Source organism: Hylaeus anthracinus, unplaced genomic scaffold (assembly GCF_026225885.1).
Source record: "Hylaeus anthracinus isolate JK02 unplaced genomic scaffold, UHH_iyHylAnth1.0_haploid 3, whole genome shotgun sequence".
Taxonomy (NCBI): Eukaryota; Metazoa; Arthropoda; class Insecta; order Hymenoptera; family Colletidae; genus Hylaeus; species Hylaeus anthracinus.
In genome coordinates, this window is record NW_026535284.1 from 3,109,763 (window position 1) to 3,136,746 (window position 26,984).

Here is a 26,984-nt window from a genome sequence, read left to right on the forward strand (position 1 = left end):
CTATATATTTACAAATTTGTATCAGAGACCACATTACTTGTAGTGACATTTTTATCGACTAATTATCTTCGGAAAAATGCAACCGAAGATACAACGCGGTCGAGATTTCGAAATCGACTGAATCCAATGCTATCGCAACATTCGCGGAGAAAACCAACAGACAATCTGTCCGAGCACCTTCACGCTCGTGTTGCGCTTTTTGCGGAACATCACGCACGGCAAGCGGGAACAGCGATAAGCGAAAGACGTTATCTCCCGAAGCATCGAGATAACTCGCCCACCTATGCCCCGACTGGTTCGAACGAACAGCCTCGCGGTGGTCGTCGAGAATGACGGTAAAGGAATCGCTCTATTACCGCCGCGGTTATACGTCGATCTATCGCGGCTGCGAGAGCACAGAGCCCGTTAGTCACAGGCTAATATCATGTTGTCCGTCGCCGTGCTTCGCAGAAAAAAAAAAGAAGGGAACCTAACAAACTGCAGCTAGAGAGCCGGGCTTCTTATTATCCGTGATTCCTTCGAGCGGCGAGCAACGCTAATTGCAGTAATATCTTGGCTTTTTTAATCTTTTAACTACTATCGTTGGGTCAGATTCGACCTGAAAGGAGGAAACTTCTTTGTTTAAAAGTGACACACGATTAAAGTTTACGTTCGTTATTCTAGTTAGATGTAACATTTCTATTAAATGCTTAAGTGGATGTCGCAAACTCTGATCGTTTATTTGCGCTCACGGAAACTTTTTTTTCTTAAATCACAAATGATGTGATGCGTTTTTTAAATGTGAATTTAGAAACGATTTCGACACTTTCAGCGAGAATAGGTAGTGGTTTTATTATCAAGCCAAGGTAGAACTATCTCTAATTTCAAAATCGAATTTTGATTCCAGTTTCGAAAACAATCAGAAAAGTCACGCGCAATTGAGCTTCGGTTTACGCTAACCGGTGGTCCCGATTTTTTTTTTACTATTAAGCGAGACATTATCGCGCAAACCATCATTACGAGTCACGCTTTGCTCGAGGAATCGCGATGCACGAGAGCTGCTTCCGCGGCCTGAAACAGGAACGGGTCCCGAGTCAAAGAGGCGACGAGGGAAAGAGGCGGAAAAAGGGGAGAAGGAAGCTGGGATAATAATTGCGGCTATTAATCAGGCTGGCCGCGAGGCTCGCGCAACGAACACGCATCGATTAGGCCTGCTTGCCTCCGCGCGCGCTGTGATCCGCGTGGGCGATCGAGGAACTCTACGATCTACGACCAGTTTTCAAGCTTTGCGTTCAGGTTCTCTTGCTGATCGTATGCGTCGACTGTCGTCGAACGAGAGAAGGGTTGGTTGGTAGATTCGAGAGCCAATCTTCGGTGGAGTGGTCCTTATCTACAGTGACGACCGCGAGCGTCGTTTGACGTTAATTACCGGCGCTCAGCGAAGGGTACATGATTACGAGAGAACGAGATGAAGATAGCATGAAACTCCGGGATTCGGATCGAGAGATTATTCGCGATTGTCAATCCAACGGCTCCCAGAGCAAGCATATCGATCAGGAATGCCTACACCTGGGTTGTAATTTCTGCGAATGATCAATGAGAGATCGCTCGTTGAGAGAGTGCTTCCTATCTGTGGTTCATTAGCGCCTCTTGGTTAATGCGATGTCAAATCTGGTAGCCACTAGTGCAGGCTTTATATGATCGTACGACTCCGTCCGTGGTATGCGTACCTGTGATAATGAAATTGAACTTAGGTAGCAGCTGAACTGCTGACAGAGTAATTATTTATTTAATATGTTGGACGATAAAGTGTACATTTTGTAAGTTTCAATTAGAAGATGCTATAAGGGAGGGCTAGAAATTCTGATAGCGATGGCTATCAGTGAATTGCACATATCTCAAGGAGGAATATTGTTGGATTTTGTGATAATGATTAAACGAAGATGTTGGTATTGTTTGACATATTTAAGTGATTTGTAAGGTTGTAAGAAACACTATATTAAAAACTATAACGTTGGCTGATTGTCGTGTGCTTTGCTCGTTTCACGTTTTAACTAACATTCCGACCTTACTCTTTCACATTCTAACTCTGAATTCGCGCCTTTCTTTTAAAACGGGAACACACACTCTTACCACGTTCTTGCAACTCGCGTCTTGCAACCGATACCCTTAACGTTGGCTGCGAGACTGAAACTTGCGAACATTTTTACGAAGTCAAAGTATTATCTTGATGTTTTTTAAGTTCAGACAATTTAACATTTCTCGTAGTATTTTGTTTCCTAACCTTGCCAAATTGATGAATCCTATTCAGATTTATTTTCATTATCGCCTACCCTTAAAAATTAATTCTTTTAGTTCTTTAAGGAAGAGTCTGATCCATCCAAGGTTTTTTTCCAATGCAATCTAGTCACCATAAAATGAACTGGCATTCTGGCGGAGTCTAAATTCCTAACTCAGCAATGCGATCAGTTCCACAAGCTTTATCATTATTCGAAACATTTATAACACCAGTCGGAATAGACAAGACGCTTGGAAGGTATCGTGTATGGCGTTTACGTGGAAGCTAGGCTGATTGCAAAGTCTCGTGGATGCTTAGCGAGCAGCAGGACGCGACACGGGAAGAAGGTAGCCGTGTAATTAGGTATATTAATCACGGCCGAACATCGTTCGTAGCCTCCGGGTTCGAATTTACGCAGGAAGACCGTTCGAGTTCGTCGGTCGTACGTCGCCTTCTGCGCGCCACGGTTGTTCATTGTGTGCATCCGCGCCTCGTGGGGGCATTCTCGCGCGATAAACCGGTAACCGCACGGCCGTTACACCGCGAACATCACGGCCACTTTGTCGTAGCGTGTCTGCTCCCCTCGGAACCCTTAAAGCCAGGTTTACAAGTGTCGACCAGCGCGAGGATTCACGCCGGCTGTCACGGTCGGACGTCTACCTCTGGCGCGAATTGATTTAATGACGTTCGAGAAAGGATGCGTTCGAAGGCTTCCATCCATTCTTCGTTTGCTGTTCCGTCGGATTTCTGCTCTCGAAGGTTGGCGTTCCCGCGATAAGGAAACCGCGCTGCCTGCCGTTAGAGGGGGGTGATGGGTTTTAACGCAGCATTTTCAACGTCGACGTTGTTGCTTTGGAAACATCTTCGCGAACGCAGCAGGCGTCTCAAGATGAATCTCTGAATCTTTCGTTGCTCTTTTTTGAAGTACGGAAATTTCAAGGGAATGGACTTGACGGAAGATGCAGACTTCACAGGATGAGCAAAAACTTTTGCTACGATTTGTGTTCGTTGACTCGCAATCCCATCTTCCTGATTTGTAATGAAACTACTTGGCTCGGTAGAATACAGAGATGGATCTTACCCCTCTTCGAGATAGATCTTTGAAACTGTCGTTAACTCGACGAAAGGTGGAGGGTAGAGGTGAAGAGGGTAAACGGTGACTTCTTCCACGCCTTATAGTTTCTAGTCCGTGATTACATAATCGCATCTTTCACTTAAACTGGTTGGCTTGGTAGGATAGAAAGATGTACTTTTGTTGCGTAGTGTATGAAGCCCACCATTGTGATGCATCTTTAAACCTACATACGCGATATAGTGCATTTCAACTCTGAATTTCACGCTGGTAACTCTTACGTAACGCGAGCCGAATCGCTTCCTGTCAATTCCTGTGTTTCACTCCAGTCTATTGTCTGGTACTTTCTCGTGCGCTATATCTTGCTATTTCTATAAAACATTTCTACAAAATATCAATTCATTCAAAAATGCCTAGGATTATCGTGAAAGGTACACCTCGTACTGCAAACCACTAAACTGACATGTTTTTACACCCGTATCTCAGCTGTTTGTAAGCATTCTCTAGTACATAAGCTATAGCCACAGTGGTCCAGCGGACCGCTTTTCGTGACCAAAATTATTTTAGCATTATTTCAAGATTTAAGGTTGTAATCTAGTAGGTCGTTGAATTCGTCTCGTCACCTGCTAAAATATTATAAAGTCAGAAATATATGTTAACGTTTAAACAATCAAAGTGGTCTCCACTATTTATTATAAAAAAATATTTGTTTATTGTTTGTACTAGAATTTGTAAAGCGGTTAATACTGATCAACTTTTGTTGGAATTATTTTATTATCAGACCATTAGAAATGTCTGAAAAATCGTGATAAGTGGCGCCACTGTAGCCAATTGCATCGCCTTTTTAAATAATAGGCGAAGCCACGTTATTGTTCGTAAAAAACCAAACGTGTTTCATACTAACCATTTTTTTCTATAACCGTTAGTTTCTGAGTAGCCACTTCATTCACAACTTCGAGGGTAGTTTTCACCCTTTAAACATGAACATTAGCCAACATAAAAAATATAGGTGTCTAATATTTTTCAATGGTCTATCTGTGTACCAAGTTGTCATTGAAATCGGCGTGTTACAGCTGGGTGGTGTTTCTTATTAGCCAGATGGAAATGACAACATTGATTCGCCTGTTGACTCCTTCAGGCGTACACCCTTCCTATAGTTTACATAACCCTTTGAGCATAGTCAACAGAGGGGGTGGTGCGACGCTAGAGTGGGGATGGCCACTCAGCGGCCTCGAGCGACCAGTTGATTTCGATCCGACTATAATACATGGACAGATTTATCGCGCGGTGCATCGCACTCGTCGAACATCGATGAGAAACCGCCCGCAACCGGAACGGATACGTGTAACTCGCGGACGCTACATGGAATAGACGGTCTCGTTTGTCGGGGCGGAGCGAAATGGAGCTGAACGGGAGGACAAGTCGGCCGAACGATATCCGCTGGGACGTTTCTCGTGAACGGAATGATCGATACACCGTCGCTTGCACGAGTCGGCAGTTTCGTCCCGCGGTCACCTTTGTCTCGCGAGGCGGAAGAGAAAGTGACCGACCACGATTTTTAGCGGAGACAAGGAGACCGCAGAAACGTCTTGTCGCACGTCGGATCGATGATCACTCCGCGATCTTGAACCGGACACTCATGGAAAAACGCGTGGGCGCGCGACACTGACATAAGCGTAATCCCTGCTGGCGGTGACGTTCGATTCCACGCGTCGATAACCAGTCCCGTTATCGCGACCAGTCGATGTCTCTTAGGCCAGGTCCAGACCAGAGATGGACAACGTTTTATTGCAATAATATAAATAATAATAAATATCGTACAAATGAAACGAGAGTGATCTCTTTTCAAGCAACTACGGTTGAAATCTTGAAATGTGATTATTTTAATTAAATTTAATTTTTGGATGATAGATTATTTGTTGCGCATTCTTGATGTTGATCTTTATATACGTATATATTTAGAAAAACCATACTGATAATAAAATACGTACATTTATACATCATTAATAACAATCACAAATACTGGAATGAAATATAGCTCCTTTTTGATATATGACAGGCTCAGAAAACAGTATTCTGATTTGTTTGCATTCTCTGAATCGCCAAGAAACTGTCTAAGGTTTCATTTTTCAAGATTTTTCAGTTTTCCACCTAGTAGATACCTATCGCGAATAGTTTTCAACAGCATGTTCCCACTTTTAAATGTCTGTAATTGTTGACTCGTGAATATTGTATTTTCTCGCTAATGTAATTGCATTGTCACCACTCTCAAGTATTTTAATTTTCAATTTTAAAGCGTATCGAAAAAAGGTAGCGTCGGTACAAAAAATTCAATTCCGTTACCGACCAGACTATGTCTGGCTCTTGTGTTGTAAACTATCCTCTGCATTGTTATTCGGGTGCTTTGCGATCGCTAAAAATTTTGTGAAGCGCGCGGTTTTTTTCTACCGCGGTGGACGTTTCATTATGGCGAGGCGGGCAGGGAATCGTAAAGCGTTTGAATTATTTCATGCTTGCGCCCGATCCTCCTTAAATCTCGCGGTCGAGGAGCCTCTTATTTTCAGTCGTGGGGCGATAAATTCCGGGCACGTTGCGGTTTGAAAAACAATTAATTATCCCGCGTCCCGACGCAACGATCCGGGACTAAAGGCGAGAAATTTCATACCCGGGATCCTCGGGCTCATTCGTCCTGCCAATTAAGAGACTATATAGGCTAGGCGGGAGACTGCGCGCCGTAACGAGGCTCTCTCGCAGTGACAACGATGAAGAAGATGCCGGGGCTCGAACGTTTCTTGCGAGGAATAATTCGTTCACTTTCGTTTTCTGCCTTCTTGGCTAGTTATGCTAATTCCAGATGTTCGTTGCCGATGCTGGACCATTAAACGACAACGCATGGTACCCCTTTCGTGCGTTCCGTTTCTTGGATTTCATAGGATTTCATAGACCTTTCGAGCAATAGTGATGATTGGTCTAAAAGGATAGCGTTCGAAACTATTTTTCAGTAGTTTGAGATACTTTACAGTTAAAATTTAATACTTAGATTAAACAACTAATTGTAACTTCACTGTAAATAAGACTTTAGCAAGACATTAAGCTTCTTCGAAGCGATGTTCATTGTTGAAAGTGCGAGTCAAAGGGGCAGAAGTGAATAGCTACATAGAAGAGCCAGCAAATCCTTTCAATACATAGAAAATAATATCTCTTTCGATGTCTGTATTACTAATTGTGAATTTATTGAAATAAATCAGATATACATATGAGAAATTCCATTCAAGATCGACCACTTTTGAATCTGACCATATTTTATTTGGCCGAAATTTTATGTTATAGTATTTTACTAAATACCTTTTCATTATTTTTGACAAATTTTTTTACTCGTACAAAAAAAAGTTACGAATTAAAAAAAAAACAGCCTCGACAAAGCGTGTTGCAGCGCACATAGCAGGTATGTATATAGTTGCTCTGACGGATGTATATTGCTTTTGAAGGCTTTGGGGAACGCAGCCACAAGCATGCGAACACTTTCGTAGCGCATATTTTTTAGGTAATAAACAGAAAATTTAAACCATATACATACCTGCAATGTGCGCTGCAACACGCTTAGTTCAGGGCTTTGCCTCCAAACCCCCGACAGGGTCCAGGAACCTCCATTTTTTAAAAGCTCTTGGAACGACTCTGAATCGTTGTAGAATATTTAAAAAAATAGTAAACAAGAAACAACGGCTTGCTACACGGTTGTTGCGCAGCTATGTACAGTCAAATATTATTGAACGTTTTTCCAAATGTCTCGGACACTAAAACAGACCGCAGCATACATGTATTGCAAAAAGTTGTTCAAAATGATATACTTGACAACATATTTCAAAGAATTATTAAAGATGGTTTTCGGCAACTTCATCCAAAGTTAAGGGAGAAAATGAAAACAAAATTTATTTTTAATCTAAAAAAAAAAATAGAAAACAAATTCGGCCCACTATGGGACTTGCGGTATTAAATAGTGAATGTATCAAACTTCTTTTGAGAAAAAATCGAAAAAAATTAAATGGCAAAATTTGTAAAATTTAAGTTTTTTTTCGAAAACTCAACAAATTTTATAGACGAAGAATTCAAATATTTTGTGTTGTAATTTTTTCGTAAAGTTCATTCAAGAATGCACATCTTAAAAAAAAAATAAACGTCTTGTTTGGACAATTTTTTGAAAAGTTATAGCCATTTGAGAAAAGGTTCCTTTTTTTAATTGATAGCTTTTTTTGATTGAGTAACCAAATCTGAAAAAAATCATTAAAAGGTGTTTAGTAGGGTACTGTAACATATAAACAATGTCAGTCATACAAAAAATGGTCGGATTCGAAAGTGGTCCATTTGTCACGGAATATGTATTCTTACAATGCATAAAAATACTTGTTACATTACCTACAAATTAATAGGAATATCGTATTCAGTTTTTTGTTTTTGTATGCGTCATTCGCATTCATGACATGGAAAGGGAAAACTGGTTTAACGAATAGAAATTATTGATTCCATCGCGACGCCATGTTTCTCCGTTCATCGATAATCCCAGAAGCATCAGGTGCGAGTAAACAATTTTTCATCATTGAGACGAGTGAGTTATTTAACGGAAGGTCGAAAGATTAATGACTCTCTGAAGGGTTAAAGAGATTCGCTGATGTAACGATAGAGAAGAAACGCTAGTCGGACGTTTCCCGGAGCGTTCGTCGCGTTCTTAATGGCAGCAGGCTAGCAAACGTGCGACAAAAACCGTAACATGCGCTAAGAGTTTTTCAAAGAACCGCGCGGCTCTGTGGTGCATCCTGATTGGCCCAGCAGCTACGTCCTCGTGGTGATCCCGACGACCTTGGAGCCGTGGCTACCATAACATCGGCGAACAACCTCGCCTGGCCTCACCTCTCATCCCTCCGCTCTTCTTCTTGTCAGGCCTCCTCCAGATCGCAACCTTCGTAGGATCGATAGTAGGCACCGTTCACACTGGTATTACTGTTTATAAGATGCCTTTCGCAATGTATAAAGTCTCATTACACCTTTTACAGATCTGAATTATTTTTCTTGGAATAAACAAATATTCCTCGCGTGCCTCTAAGTAGATAGATATAACTCTCTGCGTAAGATAGTACATAATGGAATGCTTGACTCGCAATTAGTAAAAACGTGCGTTGCATAACCTTCGCGTGTCTCTTCTTGACTCCATGAACTTCTGTTGAGATCTTCACGAATATATTCTATTATATATTCTACTGTTTAATGTAAAGGTATCCAAAAATATATACAATTTGTTCATGTTATGACAATTTAACTATAAATAAATTTGTCAGTAGTTTTATAATATTTTTAATGCGTCTATCCCAAATAGATTAAGATTTGTCCAAACATGAGGAAACGCGTAAAGTTAAATAGATTTTCAATATATAAATTATGTAGAACATATTTCTTACATATTTTCAGGTAATATACCACTTACAAAATTAATTATAACACAGCTTAGTTTCGTCGAAAGTGTAATTATATTCTTCACGTCCGAATGTATCAGCCAATCGAGCTCAATTAGAGCTAGAGCTAGAGCTAGAGCTAGAGACGACTAAATAGATATAATAAAATAATGGAAAGTTTACATTTTATCAATGGTCAGGTCTACCTCTCTTTCCCCTATGCATCGACGTAACATTTGCCCGGAAATCCAAGTCCTCCGATAAAAGAAACAAGTCACTCGAACATTTCGCAAAGCACAAATCACACGAACAAGGAATGTTTAATCGTATCTCACGAGCTTTGGCTGATCGATCGCGAAAAACCAGACAGGGAAGCCCTTCATCGAAGTGGCCGCTCTGTCTCTCGTTCGACGACGGGCCGGCACTCGAATGGATCCATCGATCGCAATCCAACAGTTCTTCATGCCTCTTTTTTTTTTTTATATATTCACGGCCGTGTACACAGATGTAGCCCCGAGGCCGCCGCCACTCGAGGTGCCAGAAAAATCGTCCCAGCGATAAGTGGACTCCGCGAGCGTACAGATGTGCAACGCATTTAGAAATTTAACAATAATTTTATAACTGAAAATCAACAGAGATTACGAATACGTCGTAATATCTTGCAACATTTTATAGAACTTTGTTGCAGAAGGTAAAGATAAAAGCTTAGTTAAAAAAAAAAGTAATTGATATAAACTTTTGAAGTTTGCTACGTTTATTTATGTATGTTTCGAAATTTTGTTAAATTTACAATTGTCCGGGTCAATTTGTTTCGAAGTTACGAACAATTTTGCAGTTTTGTAAATATAATTTGATAGAAATGCCAACCAAGAAAATATTTTTTTTAATCCACAAAAAGAAAGAAGTCCCTTAACCTTCTTGCGTAAAATTTAATTATCTTTGCGGAGTACATATTACGATATTATTAATTAACATACAGCTGATAGTGAACACGTCCGTACAGAAGATTCTTATCATGCGTAACCTCTTTTTTAACCTTTTGTGCTCGATAATATTTTGGCTAGCGTGAACTAGCACACTCTGGACAATTTTACGGTTATTTGACGAACTCTTTATAGCTAACATAAAATGATTTAAAACATAAATTATTGTATGGAAAATATTGTATTGTAATATTTGTAAATCTGTAAAGAATTTAACCATTTTAGGGTTAAAACATTTTACAAATTTTTCTATCTAACAAATACTAGGCATATGTGCATATACATAGGGTGGATTATCACATTTCACCACCTCGGTTTACGTCAATATTACCATGCATAACGAAAACTGTTTCAGATAGAGTCGATTGGTTCGAGTAGGGCACATTCTAATTTTACTTGTTTCTTTTTGTGAGTGGATGTGTAAAGGACATATGAAGGCCACTAACATATAGTTTTTACTGGACCAGTCGACGCACCTTGATATTTTCCATAAAAATGTATTAACTTATTCACATTTAAAAATCATTAATTTCTAAGATATTTTAATTTTAGTATTGTTACAAAATTGTATCCCTCTTTTTTTGAGATATATTGGAAAAACGAAGATTTCCGATTTACTTTTACAACTACACGTGAAAAGATTTCAACGCTTAAAAATTGATTTTAACGAGGGGCAATTTCACTCCCCTGGGTGTACTTCGCAACGTTCGATAAACACGCTCCCCGATGAGTGAATCCGTCGCGTGCAAATAAAGCTCACGTACGCGATTTGGACCCCGTCCCTCTTGAGTAAGTGGGTTAACGCGTAAAAAACGTTCCAAGATGCAACCGAAGAAAGTCGTAACTCAAAGGTGATATGGCCTCGTTATTATTCACGACGAGAATTTGGGTCACGGAGCACGATCGATCGCGAGGTTCGATCGTTTTTGAACCAGTGTCGCGTGGACTCCGAAACGCGACTTCTCGAAACTGGGGATCGCACCAGCGCACAGTGCGGAATAAGTGGACAAAATTCAATATTAGTATATATCACAATGTGAGGCAGATTTCTATCGTAGAAAATGTGTGTCAGCGTGGAAATTGTTATAAATAATCATGTATCAATCATTTGTATCCATAATACAATCTTTATCTTTAAACAAACATACAGACATCACGGCAAAAAATATCCTGAGTTCTCAACATATTTGGATTCATTATTTGTTATATTTTAAGAAACTTATAAGTTTTTTTCCAAATACTTGCAACGTTCGGTTTTACATAATTTTTAATAAGGGACCGTACTGTTGGCGCAGGGTCGCAATTGGAAGTTAAAAATTCTGATTTAATTGATTTATGGATTTCTATAAAAATTATTTTTCACATCTTCAGCCAAAAGGAAGCATAGTGTATTAAATAACATATGTGTGCAACTTCTATTATTTATGAGACAAAAATTCCTAAAGAATTCGAAATATAGTCTACTAAAGCGACAATTTTACAATATTACATCATTTTCCTGTACGATAATCATAAACTCATACATACCGTTGGATTCAAAATAAAAAAACGCTTTTACTGATCCAGAAATAAATCAAAATTTTCACAAATTTCGAAGGGGGGGAGGGTTATTAAAAAAAAATTTGTTTTTTTTTTTTTAAATTTGTTGGTATTGGTTTATAGGCCTCTAAAAACAGTGTAATGTTTGCTTGAAAATTTTTTTGAAATCTCTAATCGTTTCCGAGCAAAAGTAAAAGGGGCGGTTGGAATAAAAGGGTTAATTTCTCCCTCAAACGCAAAATTCGCACGTACTGAGGATGGTGTAATTTATAAGACGGTCCCACAAACAAGTATACAAAGTTTCATCAAAATCGGGATTTGTTAATTTTCTGTTAAATTTGTTAATGGTTGATTTTATTTTGTGTTTGTGAATAAATAGCAATATATTTATAGTAGTAATGAAATTTTGATTTTTGTTCACAATTTTGCTATTTGTCCGCACTGTGCAGCGGCGGAGAGTGGCTCAATCCTTTTGTTTTCTACGCATGCATTTGCATAACGCATGTGGGTCAACGTGGCGTTCGACGTCCACTGGTGAACTGCCTTATCGATCGACGCCTTATCGGGTGTAAACATGGGAAAGCCTTCGTAGTACTACCGGGTGATAAGGGACCGCCCATGAAGTCGGCGGGAACGATACCATTCATTCTTTATTCGGCTTCTATGATGACTATAATAACTTCGTAGTTATTAAGATGAAACAATATCTTCCCATTTTTTTTTTTAACGAGTGTTTGATCTAAATATTAGTATTCAAATTTTATATTATAATGTCATTTTGTAGCATTTGAATAACGTCGACCAGAATGCCACATGATATCGAAACAGATGTTACTGTGGTTGATGTCAGTGCTAACGAAGTCACATTTGAATTGCTTCGCGTAATCAAGAAAACAAAAATACATCTGAAAACTATATTTTTTAATTATGTAACGGAACTAAGGTATTCTGTACAACAAAACACTTAAATTACATACTTTCTGTAAAACAACAAAACACTTAAATTACATACTTTACAACATGTAAACGTGGAAATATGGGCATCAATGTAGAAAATGGTTCTATGAAAATCAGACCAATATGTATGTCCAATATGATACATTTTTTATATAAGTTCATCGTTTCTATTTCACGTAGTTAAAATTTTACTCGTGAGATAACGAGAACGAATATTTATTTATAAATGACGAGTTGAGAAAATTGTCGGTTGAAGTATAGTGCGAGAGCATAGAAAATTATCATTTGTTTCTTTACTTTATTTCGTACCATTTTAAAGTTCTATCACAACGAATTTCTCCCCAAAAAATTGTTCTTGTACGCTTCAATAATTGACAGCAATAATTATCGTCAGTCTATAAATTGTGTTGTATTTTTACATTTTTCGAAGAACTATCACCAAAGTATACTATACTACTACAATATAATTCACTTTATATCTCCCTAGCCTTAATTCAGTTTCTGCATAATAGTGACATTCTACAACTGCAGCCATCTCGCTTGAAAAGCCAGTTTTTGTCCGTTTTCTGAATGAACATTCGAATGTCTCGATTCCTGACTCATTGGAGAGTAAAAACAATATTCAGCTTATACGAGTGATATCTGATACGAGAATGTTGTCTTAAACGTCCACGAACGCGTATGCTTCTACGGAATCTAACGAAGCAGGAACGTCTCCAAATATATCTTTCAGACACATATTTTATTCGCTTTGTTGATTCAGATCTACAGAAAGCCTGCCAGGCACAAGGCATGACGAAGATTTGCCCGAATAAATAATCCCTCGACTTAGTAAAATGGTTCGAGGGCTATTCTCGATCGGGCAGGTCTGTTTCAAGATCATGGGTATTCACCCCGTCGTCTCCGAAGGTCAAAAGAATGGTAAACCAAAAAGTTACGAGCTCATCTAGTGTCCGCAACCATGAACACTTCAGCTTTGGTACTTCAGTTCCCCGCTGATCGGCCAGAGCCACCCACTTTAGTCAACCACCCACGTGGGTGTGTGTATGAGCAAAGCATACAGTGTTCTCCTCGGTGTTTGCATTCCTTCCCCACGATTCCCGCCATTTCAACGAGTTAGTCGCGGCGGGCGTACCAAAAACGTAATATCTGACGCCAATATTCCGGCTGCGTTCACACTGAAAATTAACATTTCAATTGCATTTGCATCCTTCCATTAACCTCTCAGTTTTCGTATACACAGGTGTTTCGCTTGATATATGCCACAAAAAAAAGTTTAAAAGATTTAGAATACTCTAGCGAGTAATTTAATATGGAATTCGATATTTTAATTCAAAATATAGTTAGTAGAAGGTAGTCTTGTTAGAGAACGTATATTTTCTGATATCCCGCTATTTTTATCTCTATCATGCCCAGAAAAGATAAATGGAAATTATTAAATAAACCACAGTTTTTAAGTAGAAATCCAGCATGGTCTCGCTCGTTCGTTATTCGTTTGAAATTTTGTGTGGTTTGTGATTGTTTGACAATCTGTACTATAATCTATAGGTCGTCGATACGCCAAACAAGCAATCGTGTTCGCGATATTAAAATTCAAGCCATAATAACGCGCACTCGCGGGCAAAACACCTTCGACTGCTGCTCGTAGTTGCGATAACGTTCACGGAAAAGCTGCTATTCGACTTTACGATACGCGATAGCGACACGTAACGTGCGTCAATCGTGAAAATAACGATCACAGTTTTTAAATCGAGTTCCGCTCCGTCTTGGTCCTTCTGGAGGAAAAAATATTTCATAGTTATTATTTACTGTTCCTCAACCTCTGTAAATTATGTATTAATATACATATAAAAATGGTCAAACTTGTTCACTGTCGCTAACTTGATTATTTCTTTTTGTTTCAGGTAAGTTCACGAAAACAGATCATAGACGAATTCTCACCTGGTTACAAAGAAATTTCTCATCGCAGGTATCCCTTACACTTATTAGTGATTAAATGAAACATATTATGAATAAAAATATACAAGGTTATTTACAAAAATTAATTTGTTTGTCACATCTCCTCCACTACTTTGCTTACAATTATTTACACCGCGTACTTTGTCTATTTGAACCGAATAACTTTTGTAAAAACAATTTTTTGATAGATTCATCTTCTCGTGAGATATGTATTCCGATTTAAACGAAACATCTTGTGTGACGTTTCTAGAATTTTATGACGCTTTTTGTCAGCAACGAACTGTGAGTGCTGACATTCATGATTTTCATAGTATCACGATGTTTCAGCCTTCTCGGTTCTTGAGCAGTTTATTTGGGATTCGAGACAATCTCACGTTCTCCGCATTCAAACATTCGCTGTCCGTGGCCCATATACGGGTCAGCTAACTCGTTGTCAAATGCCCCATGACCTATATAAGGGTCAAGTCTGAGCGCATAAGAATCTTAGCCTCTTCTAGACATGCGAATGAAATCATCGCTCAAGGCTCTGACAGTGAACGTGGTTTAAATTTGGTGGCTATTATCTCGTTGACCTTCACCTGTACGATTTACATTCTGCTCTTTGTCCCTCTATAAGCCAACAGTGACATTTAATAGACTGTAGCAAGGGGGAGTATTGGAAATGGGATATAATGAAATAATAAAATACTAATTTCATTAATTAAAATCAAAAATTGTTTCATTAATTATAATTTTTGATTTTAATTAATGTGATCTTTTTTCTACAAGGAGCTGATTAAGACTAACAGACAAACGATATAAGCAACAAGTAGAACGAAATTCTAGCTGTATACACCGCAGTTTTCACACAACTGTTTAGCCTGTAGGATACTGTGGTCCTCAATGACGCTCGAGAGGGCAGGCCATATCCTAAACTTTCTCTTTTCTTGTTCTGCAGTCACAAATATGTACATCGTACATATATTCTCAGTACATTTATTTTTGTAGTAAAATAAAAGATTGAATGTATAGTAAATATTCCAACAGGAAGATTTTAAATTAAAGAATCCCTTCACTCCTTTTCTTTGGGTTACTAATAACTCAAACAAATTGTAACTCGAACTATTAATTTGGAGATCCTAATTCTCCATGAGTCACCTGCGAGTATCCCTGTCACCTCGATGTCATTATTCTGGAACTACCACAGGATGAGTTAGTCACTAGTGGCCACTGACTATTCATAAGGACCTTAACCTTTTGCACTCGATTGTTCCCTCTGAAGGGACATCGAAGCCTAGCATACTATTCAAATGTCAAAGTAATCACCGAAATTTATTATTAATGAATACACAAAGATAAATATACCTCAGTGCGACTTCTTTAGCATGAACAATCTAACCAAAATATGGTATATATATGACTAGATAGATAAAACTACCCTTGGTCCTCTTGGTTAATGCAAAAATATTATCCTTCTATTTCCTGCAATAATTAAGAATCTGTTATGTTACTGTGAATCGTATCCAGCAGATCGTTCCTCAGGCATGTCGCTATTAATCATTACACTAATCTGTTCAAACTAATTACGAATTAGTAATCTTTCGATTAATTGAAGACTGTCCATCGATTAACGCTTTAATGGTCGCTCATTTCATCCAGCGATTAATCCAAAGAATCGCTTTCTCACTTCCGCATTTCAAAAGCCTCTAGTATGTGAAAGTGAAAGACTTAAAACTATGTCAGCGGCTATGAATGTGCTAATAGTCGACGAGTTTAATTATTAGAGCCGAAACGAAACAAAGTAATCGCTCTTAGCGTCAAAAGTACTCGTAAAAGGATTCCACACTAAGAATTCCTTTGTAATACAGGTATTAAAATCATAACTTTTAATGTTTCATTTTCCTCTAAATTTAATAAATATTTTTTTTACAATTCCATTATACGTATACGTAGTATAGTATTATATATAAAGCGCAATTACAAATATACATTATATTTATTTCATTAATATAGATTTATTTAAGTGTAATGCAAGCTTAACACGGTGGCCCATGATTTTTGTACAGTTCCGTATATTACGAATTTCTAAAAAAGTGTTAGGTGAACTATGCTTCTCTAGATCTCTGAAGGGGTCTGTCTTCGTCGGCTTCCGTTATACATCGAACACGTGACGGATTCTGGACCGCGTGGTGAAAACGAATTGCATTCCGCGAAGCATCCGATCGGTATGCAATTATGGGGGAGAGACAGGTCGTTGGACAATGTCTCATAACTCACAGCCGACTTCCTTATGACTCCATTGTGAGGTGTCCTTGCACAATGGACGTCGTCGATGGTCGCCTGGCAAGAAGGATGGCCTCGATGATGTGTGCCTACCTTTTGGTCGTCCGGGACCAATCTTCCTCGACCGATGTTTACATGCGTCGGCACAGCCAGAAAGGAACTCGTTCTCCTCGTGCAAACGACTGTGCATTACCGCGGCGACTATCACGGGTTGCTCTCGCGTGGGTCGCGAGGGGAGCCTTTTTCCGTCTTGTCCGTGCCGGAATATCCTGTACGTGGTCGGGACATGTGGGTGTCGTGCCCACCTTCTTCCGAGTCGTACGAGCCTCACGTGTTATTCTACGACGTCTTTCCTTGATGAATTTCTTGGCGCGTTCACCATGGTCGGGAATCTTAAGGAAGACAGCTGCGAGTCGCTACATAGTACGGGTGCTCAACTTTTTGATGCTTCAGTTAGCTTCGACCAGTATCGTGCGTTAATTCATCACATTTTCAGCCAATTGATCGATCAATTCAACATTTCTGTGATTTTCCAGCAGTTTTTTTCCTTGTCTGTTTTATGTCGCATCGACTACAAGGTCATTGGCGACAGAACTATTTGCGATTATTTATATCTTAGAATATATATTGATGTCTTTGAGGAAGTCTATTGTATTTCTGATGTGGTCTTGCACTGTTAGGGCTGAGTCTGGTTTGATTCCGTATTTTTTCCTTTTTTGTTCTATTTCTTTACATTCGTATAATAGGTGGTTTACTGTTAGACGATGGGTTTGGCAAAAATGACATTTGGGGGTTCGGTTTTAGTGATGAGGTAGTCGTTGGTGATTTTCGTATGGCCAGTTCTTAGTCGAGACAATACAGATTTTTCTTTCCTGTTGAGGTTCCAGCATTTTTATAATGCTGGCTCCAAGTCAAGGTTTGCGCATAAATCTCTCTCTAGGGATATTATTACTTGGATTAATAAATCAAACTCCGAGTAAATCACCACTACTTGGCCGCCTCACTTTTTAGAATTTACATTGTTTTGAACCCGAGCTGTCCGTGTGGAGTCTCATAGCAGGATTTGAACGAGTGGTATGGCAATCCTTGCTATTTGAGATCCAAACTCCAAAGAGATAACGTGATTTCCAGTCTCAGAAGGCTTGGACTCCGTTCTCTCTACATGATGGATACCTTCCTAAGAAAACCAACTTCGTTAATAATTATATACAAATTTCTGAAGAACCACAACTTCAACTTATGAATTAGCTTAGCTAATTAATAGGTAGTTATTTAATACTTTTGAACTTTCATATTATGATGACATGCTTTTTGTACGTATTATATTATTTCTAATGTTAATATATACAAACGTGTATATTGCTGATAATCCCGTATGGGGTTCCATAGCATAATAAATATAAATAGAAAATAGAAAATTTCATGTAACAACACATCGTGTAACCTTTACTAGCTTTGAAAAAAGTTGTTTCTGGTATCGCAAGTAAACCGATGTCATCGCCAAACAGCATGCACTTATAACGGTATTTTACCAATTGCTAGTCGGTACGCATCTACGCACTTACAGTAGTATGGACAGGTTTTCTTGGAACCTATGTACTTTGCTTTCTGATATTGTTCTTTTTGAAACACGATACACACACTAGCGTTATTTAAGTAATGAAACCGTTCTAACGATAATAAATACAGTAACAGTAGTAATATTATTAATAATGATAATTCAATAACAATTCGATGCCCATACACAGTAGCGAAGTTCTAGTTGCTGGCATATTAACTTATAAAACTACTACCAAAAAAAATGGAAGATGTAATGATAATGTGACGAAATACTGGGCTCAATACATGAATTACGTTAAATTAATTAATACGAAATACACGTGAAAAATAATAACATGTGCAAAATTACGGTCACGGAATAAAACCTTTATTCGCTATATTGAAAAAGATTTTCTTACTACAAACACGTGTTTTCTATATGATATTTAACCCTTTGCACTCTGCGCTATCCCTTTGGAAAATGTGCGAACAGGAATCGCTTTACATTAAATAGTTTAACTTTGGAAACGTATTTTTTTTATATTATTAGACTTGATTATATTATAGCTTTTATTATAACTATAGATCTTATAGCTTTCTTAAAGCGTTGACACCACTGTAAACATCGGGGAGCTTCCAAAATAATTTTCAGAATTTTGTTTTTTACTATATTCAATATATTCTATGATGTACTGTATATATTGTAATATATATTGGATATGTTCAATTGGTACATTTTAAATAAAATGCACATGATTGTAATTAAACATAATTGAAAGTGTCCACTACGCCACGTTGACAGGCATATTTTATTATTAAAAACAAAATCCTGAAGCCTCTTTTAGGAAACCCTTTACTTCATACTCTCTCCACGTAACGCCTGCTCATATATTTTTCTCTAAATCCCTGTATATACACCATATTTTGGTTTGCTTTCTCGTGCAACTTCAATAAGAAAATTTCATGGAAACGTGCATTTTTAAAAAAATTTGTCCTAGCATAAATTTATTCTACATAACCACTAACAAAATTTGCTAGGCTTATAACGTCCCCTCATAGGGAACATCCGAGTGCAAAGGGTTAACACATCTTACCTAACCCTGTATTCAATATCTTGAGTAGAATAACTTAATTGGAACTCCACGTGAAGTTAACAAAAACATGGAATTTTGAAATAAATAATTTGTCTGTAGCTTTAAGATTACTTACAATTAGTCAAATGACTCGTTGGAATAGGTGACGTGTTGACGTTAGTACAAGATAAATTCCTCGAGTATAGATTTTTGCACCTGTATCGGGAAAAAAAGTTCTCCTTTCGCCATATCTTGGGCGTGTGTTTATGGTAATTATTTATTGAGCAACAAAGCGCAGGTCGTCGTTTGTACGCACAAAGTGCACTCTTGGGCGATCCCTGTCCGGCAGAGTAAACTCTCCTGATCTTGATTACTCGGTTATTGACGTTATCGCAATTTCCGTTCTTCCGAAGGCCGATTGTTAAATCGTCCGCCAAGACGCTAATAACGCATTACGTTCTCTTTCATTGATAGCGAAGGAGGCACATTGCCTAAGAACCGGTTGTTACATCAATCTAGAGTGACAGGCTATTCAAACGAGACTTTATAAGAACCGAACGTTTATCAAAAAAACGAATCTTGACATGGATTCAGTTCATTATACCGTCGCGTATATCGGTATCAGAAAAATGCTCCGCGTTTAAATACAAATTCCATCGTAATCGATAGCGTAGATTCGAGATGAGCGCAGTTCAAGCACGAAAGAGATGAAGCTTTGTAAATTCAAATTTAGTTTAAAATGATTAGCGATGTATTATTTGTATTATTAATTGTCGTCTGTTTCGTAGTCTTCGTCTTTTAATTATTTTTGATCAAGTTAATTTTTAAGCCTGAAAAATTCGACTATCGATTTAATTACGTGTTGTCTTGACTGAATTCCTATTTTTTTCAAGACTTTCCTTTAGATATTTATTTTCATTGAAAAACGGTTCAATCATTTCACTTTAATATTAATCTAACATCAAAATAGGCACTCCAATAAGCATCTTAAAATTTATTAGATTTTCTTTAGTGAACATTAAATTTATAATAGTGAATATTAAATCCGGAAATGAAAGATCCATAATGCCGGCGGAAGGTCAATATAATTTCATTATGAGTAATGAATATAATTTAATGAAACTGTATATGTATAAAGGGTGGAATTAATACAGAATATGATTAAACTAATGAAAACTATACGTAGAGTATCATTGTATTAATTAAAATTATATAGGATGTAATGAATGCATAGAATATTACCAATTCGATAATTATTATTCCATTTTTGGGGTGAAACATTGCCAAGAAAAGAACACAAGAATTATTTGTTTTTCACTCGTTATTCAAAATTTTTGTCTCGATAAGAATTTCTCCCATCTCTGATCTTAGCTTGCATACCGCAAGTCCCGATTGGTTACGCAAGCACAGCAGGAGTATGGTCCGCATCGTTGCGACTGCAGGAACTCCTGCCGCAGTTTATAGTCTCGTCCCCACTCTGAATCTCCTCGCCGACGACCCAGCTCTCCACTTGCAGTCTCTTCCTCGATTACTGCGACGCGAACTGCCACGGAGATGTTTGCAGGAATCGCGCGGATAACTGCGACAGTAAATAGGATCATAATCTCGACAGCACGAACGTGTCGAGATTCACCGTTCAGGTTCACAGCGGGGACATTTATACCGAAGTGAATTCGCGGTAACTGTCCTCCACGGTGAGACGGTTCATAACAATTGCTGGTCCTACCAAGAAGGTTCACGATAACTCTTATTTACGACGCGACGGTTCATTACGAGAGGGGATTAGCAACGATTTCCTTCCATTTTGAAACTTATTTATGATGAGCAGGTTATGATTAAGAAGTTAGATAATCCTCGATTGTTATGTCAGAGTTGAGGGTGAACATGTTTACAATGATCTAACTTCGATATGAGAAGCTTAGGGATGAAAAGCTTTATGTCGAGAAGATTTATGATGATTTTTGGTTACAGTACGTTTTGTTAATAACGAAATACTTAGAAAATTCTCGTAAGATTTGCGGCGGTAAAGACGATAAATTAATCCGTTGGAAGGTTCATAACGACTCCTGTTTGTGGTAAGAGGAGTTATAGAAACTCGGGGTAATCCTTACCGAAACAGCAAAAGTTGATATCAAAGAAGTTCAAGTAAACACTCTTTATTAATATGTAGAGTTTATAGGTAACATTCTCTCTATATTCAAGTTTATAACTTCCAGGTTTCTAGCTGTTCAAAATTGAAACTAAATCCTATATATAATCAAGAAATTCAAAACTTTCACGTTCAGCGGAGAAAGGTTTATAAGATAGAGGTTCCATAGCGATTCTCAGCCATGATAAAAAGATTCAAACGACACATATCCATCGGGAAAGTGTTCATATCGAAGAAGAGATCACAACGAGTATTTATCTCGATGCAAACATTAAAGAGCCATGTGACCATCAAATAAATATTCAGAACACAGTTCCTATGCAGATTTTTAGCTATGATAAAAAGATACAAACGACACATGTTCATCGGGAAAGTGTTGACAATAAAGAGATCCACAACGAGTATTTATGTCGATGCAAGAATTAAAAAATGATTCTCAGCCACGATAAATATAATGCAAACAACGTGTATTCAGCAGGAAAGTGTTGACAATGAACAGATTCACAACGAGTATTTATGTCGATGTAAGAATTAAAAAGTCATGTGACCATCAAGAAAATATTCATAATACAGAGCTTCTATACTGATCTCAGCCACGACAAACAAAATGCAAACAACGTGTATTTAGCAGGAAAGTGTTTATAACGAGGAAGTTCACAACGAGTATTTATGTCGATGCAAGAATTAAAAAGTCATGTGACCATCGAGGAAATATTCATAATACAGGTCTTCTATACCGACTCTCAGTCAGGATAAATAAAATGCATACAACGCATATACACCAGGAAAGTGTTTATACTGAAGAGTTTCACACCGACAATTAATCGTGATAAGAAAATTCCAACTGACCCGTTTTCACCGGAGAAACGTTAACAACATAAATGTTCACAGCCATCCTTGACCCTAATGGAACGATTCAAGTTGATTTGCGTTCATCGCGCAAAGCTTCAGAACGAGTAGGTTCACGCAGAGTTATAATTCCATCAGCTGGGTCCGCGTGCACCAGAGAACGGCACACGCGACACACGGTCTCGGGTCGGATCGCGTTCCGCGCGATCTCGGCGGGACCAGCCAGTTGCGGTACGCGCATACGTGTAAGCGCACGCTCGTCGCGCGAGAGGTCTCGACGCTCCGGGCACTTCCGTGGCCGCGGAAAATTGCTAGCTCGACGTAATCACTGGCTGCCACTTTACGCTGTGTATCGGTCCAATCGACGCTACGCTGCGTCTCGCGCACCCTCGTTCCACTGTGATTTCGACAATTGCTCGACGACTGTGATCGTCCGCGTATCGAGTCATCGCTGCAGAGTTTATTCGTGACAACCCTCCAACCCCTCTGCAGAGGCACTCAGAGAATTACTTTCAAAACAAACGACTGTCAACTTCCAACCAACGTTGTGTAGTGCAGCTTCTGAAAATCAAAAGTGTTTTTTCCTTTGCAAGCATGTATAAACGCTTCTTATTTAAATTTTAATCATTAATTCCGGTGCTTTAGTTTAGGTTATCGTTAAAAAAAGAAAATTGGAATCGGGTTGTAGTGAATTCTGATGAGACATTGTTTCGAGTTCTTTCGCGTATAGAGAGGGTAAGAACAGTGAATCTGGTGGAATACATTTATTTGTATTTCATTTTTAAAAACGGTGAAAAGTGTGGCTTGTCGAAGCTAGTGGTCACTGAAACTAGCCGTGGTCGAATAGATATCTTCCAAGTGGCCACTCGAGCTGACCGTGCTGCCGAGGAATTAAATTTCGTTCGTGACCGTGAGATTGACCTGTGCTCATGGAATAAGTAGCTGGATCGAATCGAACCCAGTCGAAGTGTAGTTTTAGTGCTGGTGATCCTCGAGACTCTGCGACGAGAGTTTTATTGGCGTTTCGCGTTACAGCCAGCTAAATGCACATGTACAGCGACGTTCGAATGTATAAATCGATTAACTTTAATTCTCAGCGTTCGTGGTACTGTTCCGCTGCGTAATTCCCGACGAGTCAAACGTCATGTCATTAAATCTTTGAGGTTGGATGGGTTAAAAACTGTCCACCATTTACTTAGTGTTTCATGGATGGTGGGATTATGGGATTAATTTATTACGAATAAGTAAATTGTTTTATATTAAAAAACAGAAAGAATTTCGAAGCCTAACAATGGGATTGTAATTGTGTGCAGCTTGAATCTTGCTTATTTTTTAAATCGAGTGCCTCAAAGCGTTAACATCGAAGCACGTTTACTCGAGGCTCGTCTCGATTCAATTAATCCGTTCCATCGGCCACTAAATCAGAGTACTGCGTAATTAGCATAGCGAGTCGCTCGTAAAAGTTTTATTGTCGCTCCGACAACTGACAGGGATGGAGGGATCGGATGCGGGAGGATAAAGCGTTCTCCGAGGCCCTCTAGAGCCGCGATATCTACGAGATCGTCTGGACGGATCTATCTCCCGGAGCGATGTAAATATTTACGAGGAATATCGTTGACTCGCGAGAGAGCTGGCGAGGATCGTGCGCGGCACGATCTACTGTTCGCCAGTGGAGTACGTGGATACGTGTGAGAGCACGTAAACTTGATGCTGTCGTCGCGTTCGTGAGAAACCTCGCCGATTTGCGTGTTTCCGCGTTTACCGAGAAATTCGCTAGCCCATTGGATCCTCTTCGAACAGATTGCTCGTTCTATGCATTAATTTCATTTGAAAATCTTAATTTCTAGCCACCGGCCTGTTTATTTCTCTGATCAAAAGAAACTATCAAATTCGTACTTCGAATGTTGCCATTTATCATTAAATCTGCTAAACCGCTCAAATTAGTCCAAGCACTTCTAATATCTTTCTAAAGTCACTCAATTATTAATAATGCCTTTACTGCAATTTTGGAGGATAATTATTATAATAGAGAATTAATTTTATTGATAAATTTGCTCGTTCCTTCTCCTTTTAATTACAGACATACATATAGTTGTATCTATAGTAGGGTATGCATCGGCTTCGGTAGTTTTCAGTATTAAATTTAATGAAAATCACATTGCATGGCCAAATAATTTTTACTTTAACTTATTTATGAATTGTGTTTTCCACTAGTTTAGAATAATTTTGTTTCAAGTAACAATTTAACTACAAAATTTCTTAAAATCAATCCTAGTATTTTTAAAGGGGTTTCCTGGTACGATGACCGACAAATTAAGCATACTTTCGGAATTTTTTTCAAAGTCTATAAAATGAAGAATAATTCCAATGTTTTGTCTACTAATAATATTCCTATAGATCGACTGTCAAAGCTGAAATAATTGAAATAATCTCTCCAAATTTTAATGGTATCTTTTCAAATATATTTACTTTCAAATAAATAAAAATAAAAATGATTTTCTGAAAGTATCACACCAGAAACACCTCTTAAGTGTCCAATCGTATATTTTTCAACAAAGTGATCACCTTGTATGATATTTTTCATTCGTAGAATTAACTTATCGCCGTCATATTTAATCAAAATTAATATCTTTTCGATATATTTAATTAAGACAGGAATTAGTTATTTATTTCTTAACAATATTCTCATACCTTGATTCACCAAAACAAATACATGTACAAAATTTGAAACTAACTTACTAACATGTACAATTGTTTCTTTAAAAACAGTCCTCAAAGGCATCAAAGTCGTAGGGCTTCAAAATAGACTCCTTAAACATGCAAAGACTTGTGAAATGATTTAATGTTTACGAACAGCGGCACGCGTACTATAAACAACTGATTCCGGTGATCGAATTGGTGCGATTAAATTTAGATACAACCAGACGAGGTCTGAAACTCGGAACATCTAATGATCATTCGAACATGCACGCCACTACCGCTTCGAAATTTCTCTCATCACATTTCGCCGTCAGTCTTCACAAGGTCCTCCGCACGACGGAGTACCGTTGAGTCGCATTTTATGTGGTGTATATGTCCCATAGAAAACCGAATATGAACAGAGTTATGTTTAACAAGTAGGAAATATATTTCATAATTTTCATGGTGAAAGCAATGGTCCTTTATCTACAGAACTAGGATCAACTTTGTTCTCGTTCTGAGCTGATTTTTCTTCTTTGACAATATAATTAACAACCAAGGCTTTACTTCTTGTTAACTTTTATCTACAGTGCATGAAATCCAGACATACCATAAATGAAATAAATACAATTTTTCAGTTCACGTTGAAAATTTGGAATTCGAAGACTCTTTAATAAAATTGATAAGTTTGTAACTTTTAGAAGAAATGTCAAAATTTTTTTTCGCAACTTACACGCAGCAGTCTTTTTTGACCACAAAATTTGTGGAAAGATGGCATTATGCTGTTTCCAGAGAGATGATAAAAGTTAATAGAGCAAAATGAAATGCATAAAATATAAAATATTGTGTATATACTATTCACTAATGAAACGAAAGAAATATTTGTGACAACGTAATCAATCAAAAAAGTTCATTATTGACGAGTCGGTGATTTTAATGAAAAATGGGAAAAGTGAACTCCAGGTGGTGCTTTGCATCGTATAAAAAATATGAAAAGAGACTCGACTGTAACTTGAAATTTATGGCCCCGCAGTGGGAAGGATACCGAGCGAACCCATAATATCCACCGACGAGCATTCTTGCCGGTCTTTCGATCGTCTTCTAACGGCAGTGCACGTTATACCGGGGACGTAGCGCACAGACCATGTGAGAACGAAGCCGGACATCTCTTCGGCGCATAGCTTGGGGGAGGATAAACGACCTCTCGCTCGAGATCGAGATTACACCGGCGGCAAAACCTCGCAGGATCTCTTGTACGACTCTAATTTAACCGTTGGACACTGTTGTTCCCGACGACGTTGCCTTTGTCCCGCCGTGAAAGGAGTTCAGGTTAGGCTCGCGTTAAATACCGGTTTATTTAGAAATAGTCTATAACTGGGAAGCAGATTGTCAACGTTAGGAACTAAATATTAATATAGGTTGGCATTAATTTCTACTAGGTATATGAAAAGTCTGGTCTCTTTTCTCAAATTGAAATATTGGAATTAACCCATTTGCATCACACGGAATAATGGAAACTTAGTTCTTATCGCCAAAATTGTTCTTGTTTGTATGTAAAGAAACATGTTACACAATATATGACAAATAAAAGCAATATTGCATAAATAAAGAATTTATGACTTTTTTAAGTTCATTATGTTAATGTCATATTAGCAATAATAAAATAAATTAAATATAATTATTTTCCACAACATGTATCTTTTCTTCCTGTTGTGACAAAATGCTTTCAAAAGATTTCTAAACGACGTTGACGCTAACACGCGCATACATGCGCTTTAATGACAGTGTCCAGACAAAATGCGTGCACATATGCGCTAATGATGCAAATAAGTTAAAAAGTCTATAGGTTCCTGGTATAAGTGGTGTAAATAAGTGAAGAATCAATATTTTTTGAATATATAACGAAATTGTTTGCATTATTTGCTTTTAAAATACAGAAGAACTTTCTATGGGGCCCACAACGGCACGTGGGTGCTATTTCTCACGGGTGTTATCGCGCCGTTTACGAGCACGCACCGTCGACGATAAAACAATATCGTCAGTGTTTTAACGATCGCTGCGGGGAAACTTTTAATTCATGTCTATGTACGTACGATCCGCGTTGCGAAATCGACGTGTGGGACAATCGAGCGTTTCGTAACAGCGCGACGCGCATCTGCACGTGTCATGGCGGGAAGCCTCGAACAGTGGCGCATTATTCATACTACATTCGTGTAAACCAA

General features: G+C 38.3%; 1 protein-coding gene across 8 annotated transcripts in view; it reads left to right on the plus strand.

Annotated features, from left to right (window-relative positions):
• The window catches only part of LOC128894204 (tensin-1), a 332,764-nt gene that overhangs the window by 155,758 nt on the left and 150,022 nt on the right, over nt 1-26,984 (plus strand). The window contains exon 1 of one of the 8 annotated variants that reach the window (XM_054155787.1): nt 22,420-22,818. The exons of 6 other annotated variants lie outside the window; for them this stretch is intronic. The gene's annotated coding sequence lies outside the window, so the exon portion shown is untranslated. Of the gene's footprint in view, nt 1-22,419; nt 22,819-22,890; nt 23,225-26,984 lie in introns of those variants that run through there. One more of the 8 variants, XM_054155786.1, reaches the window with a different exon arrangement.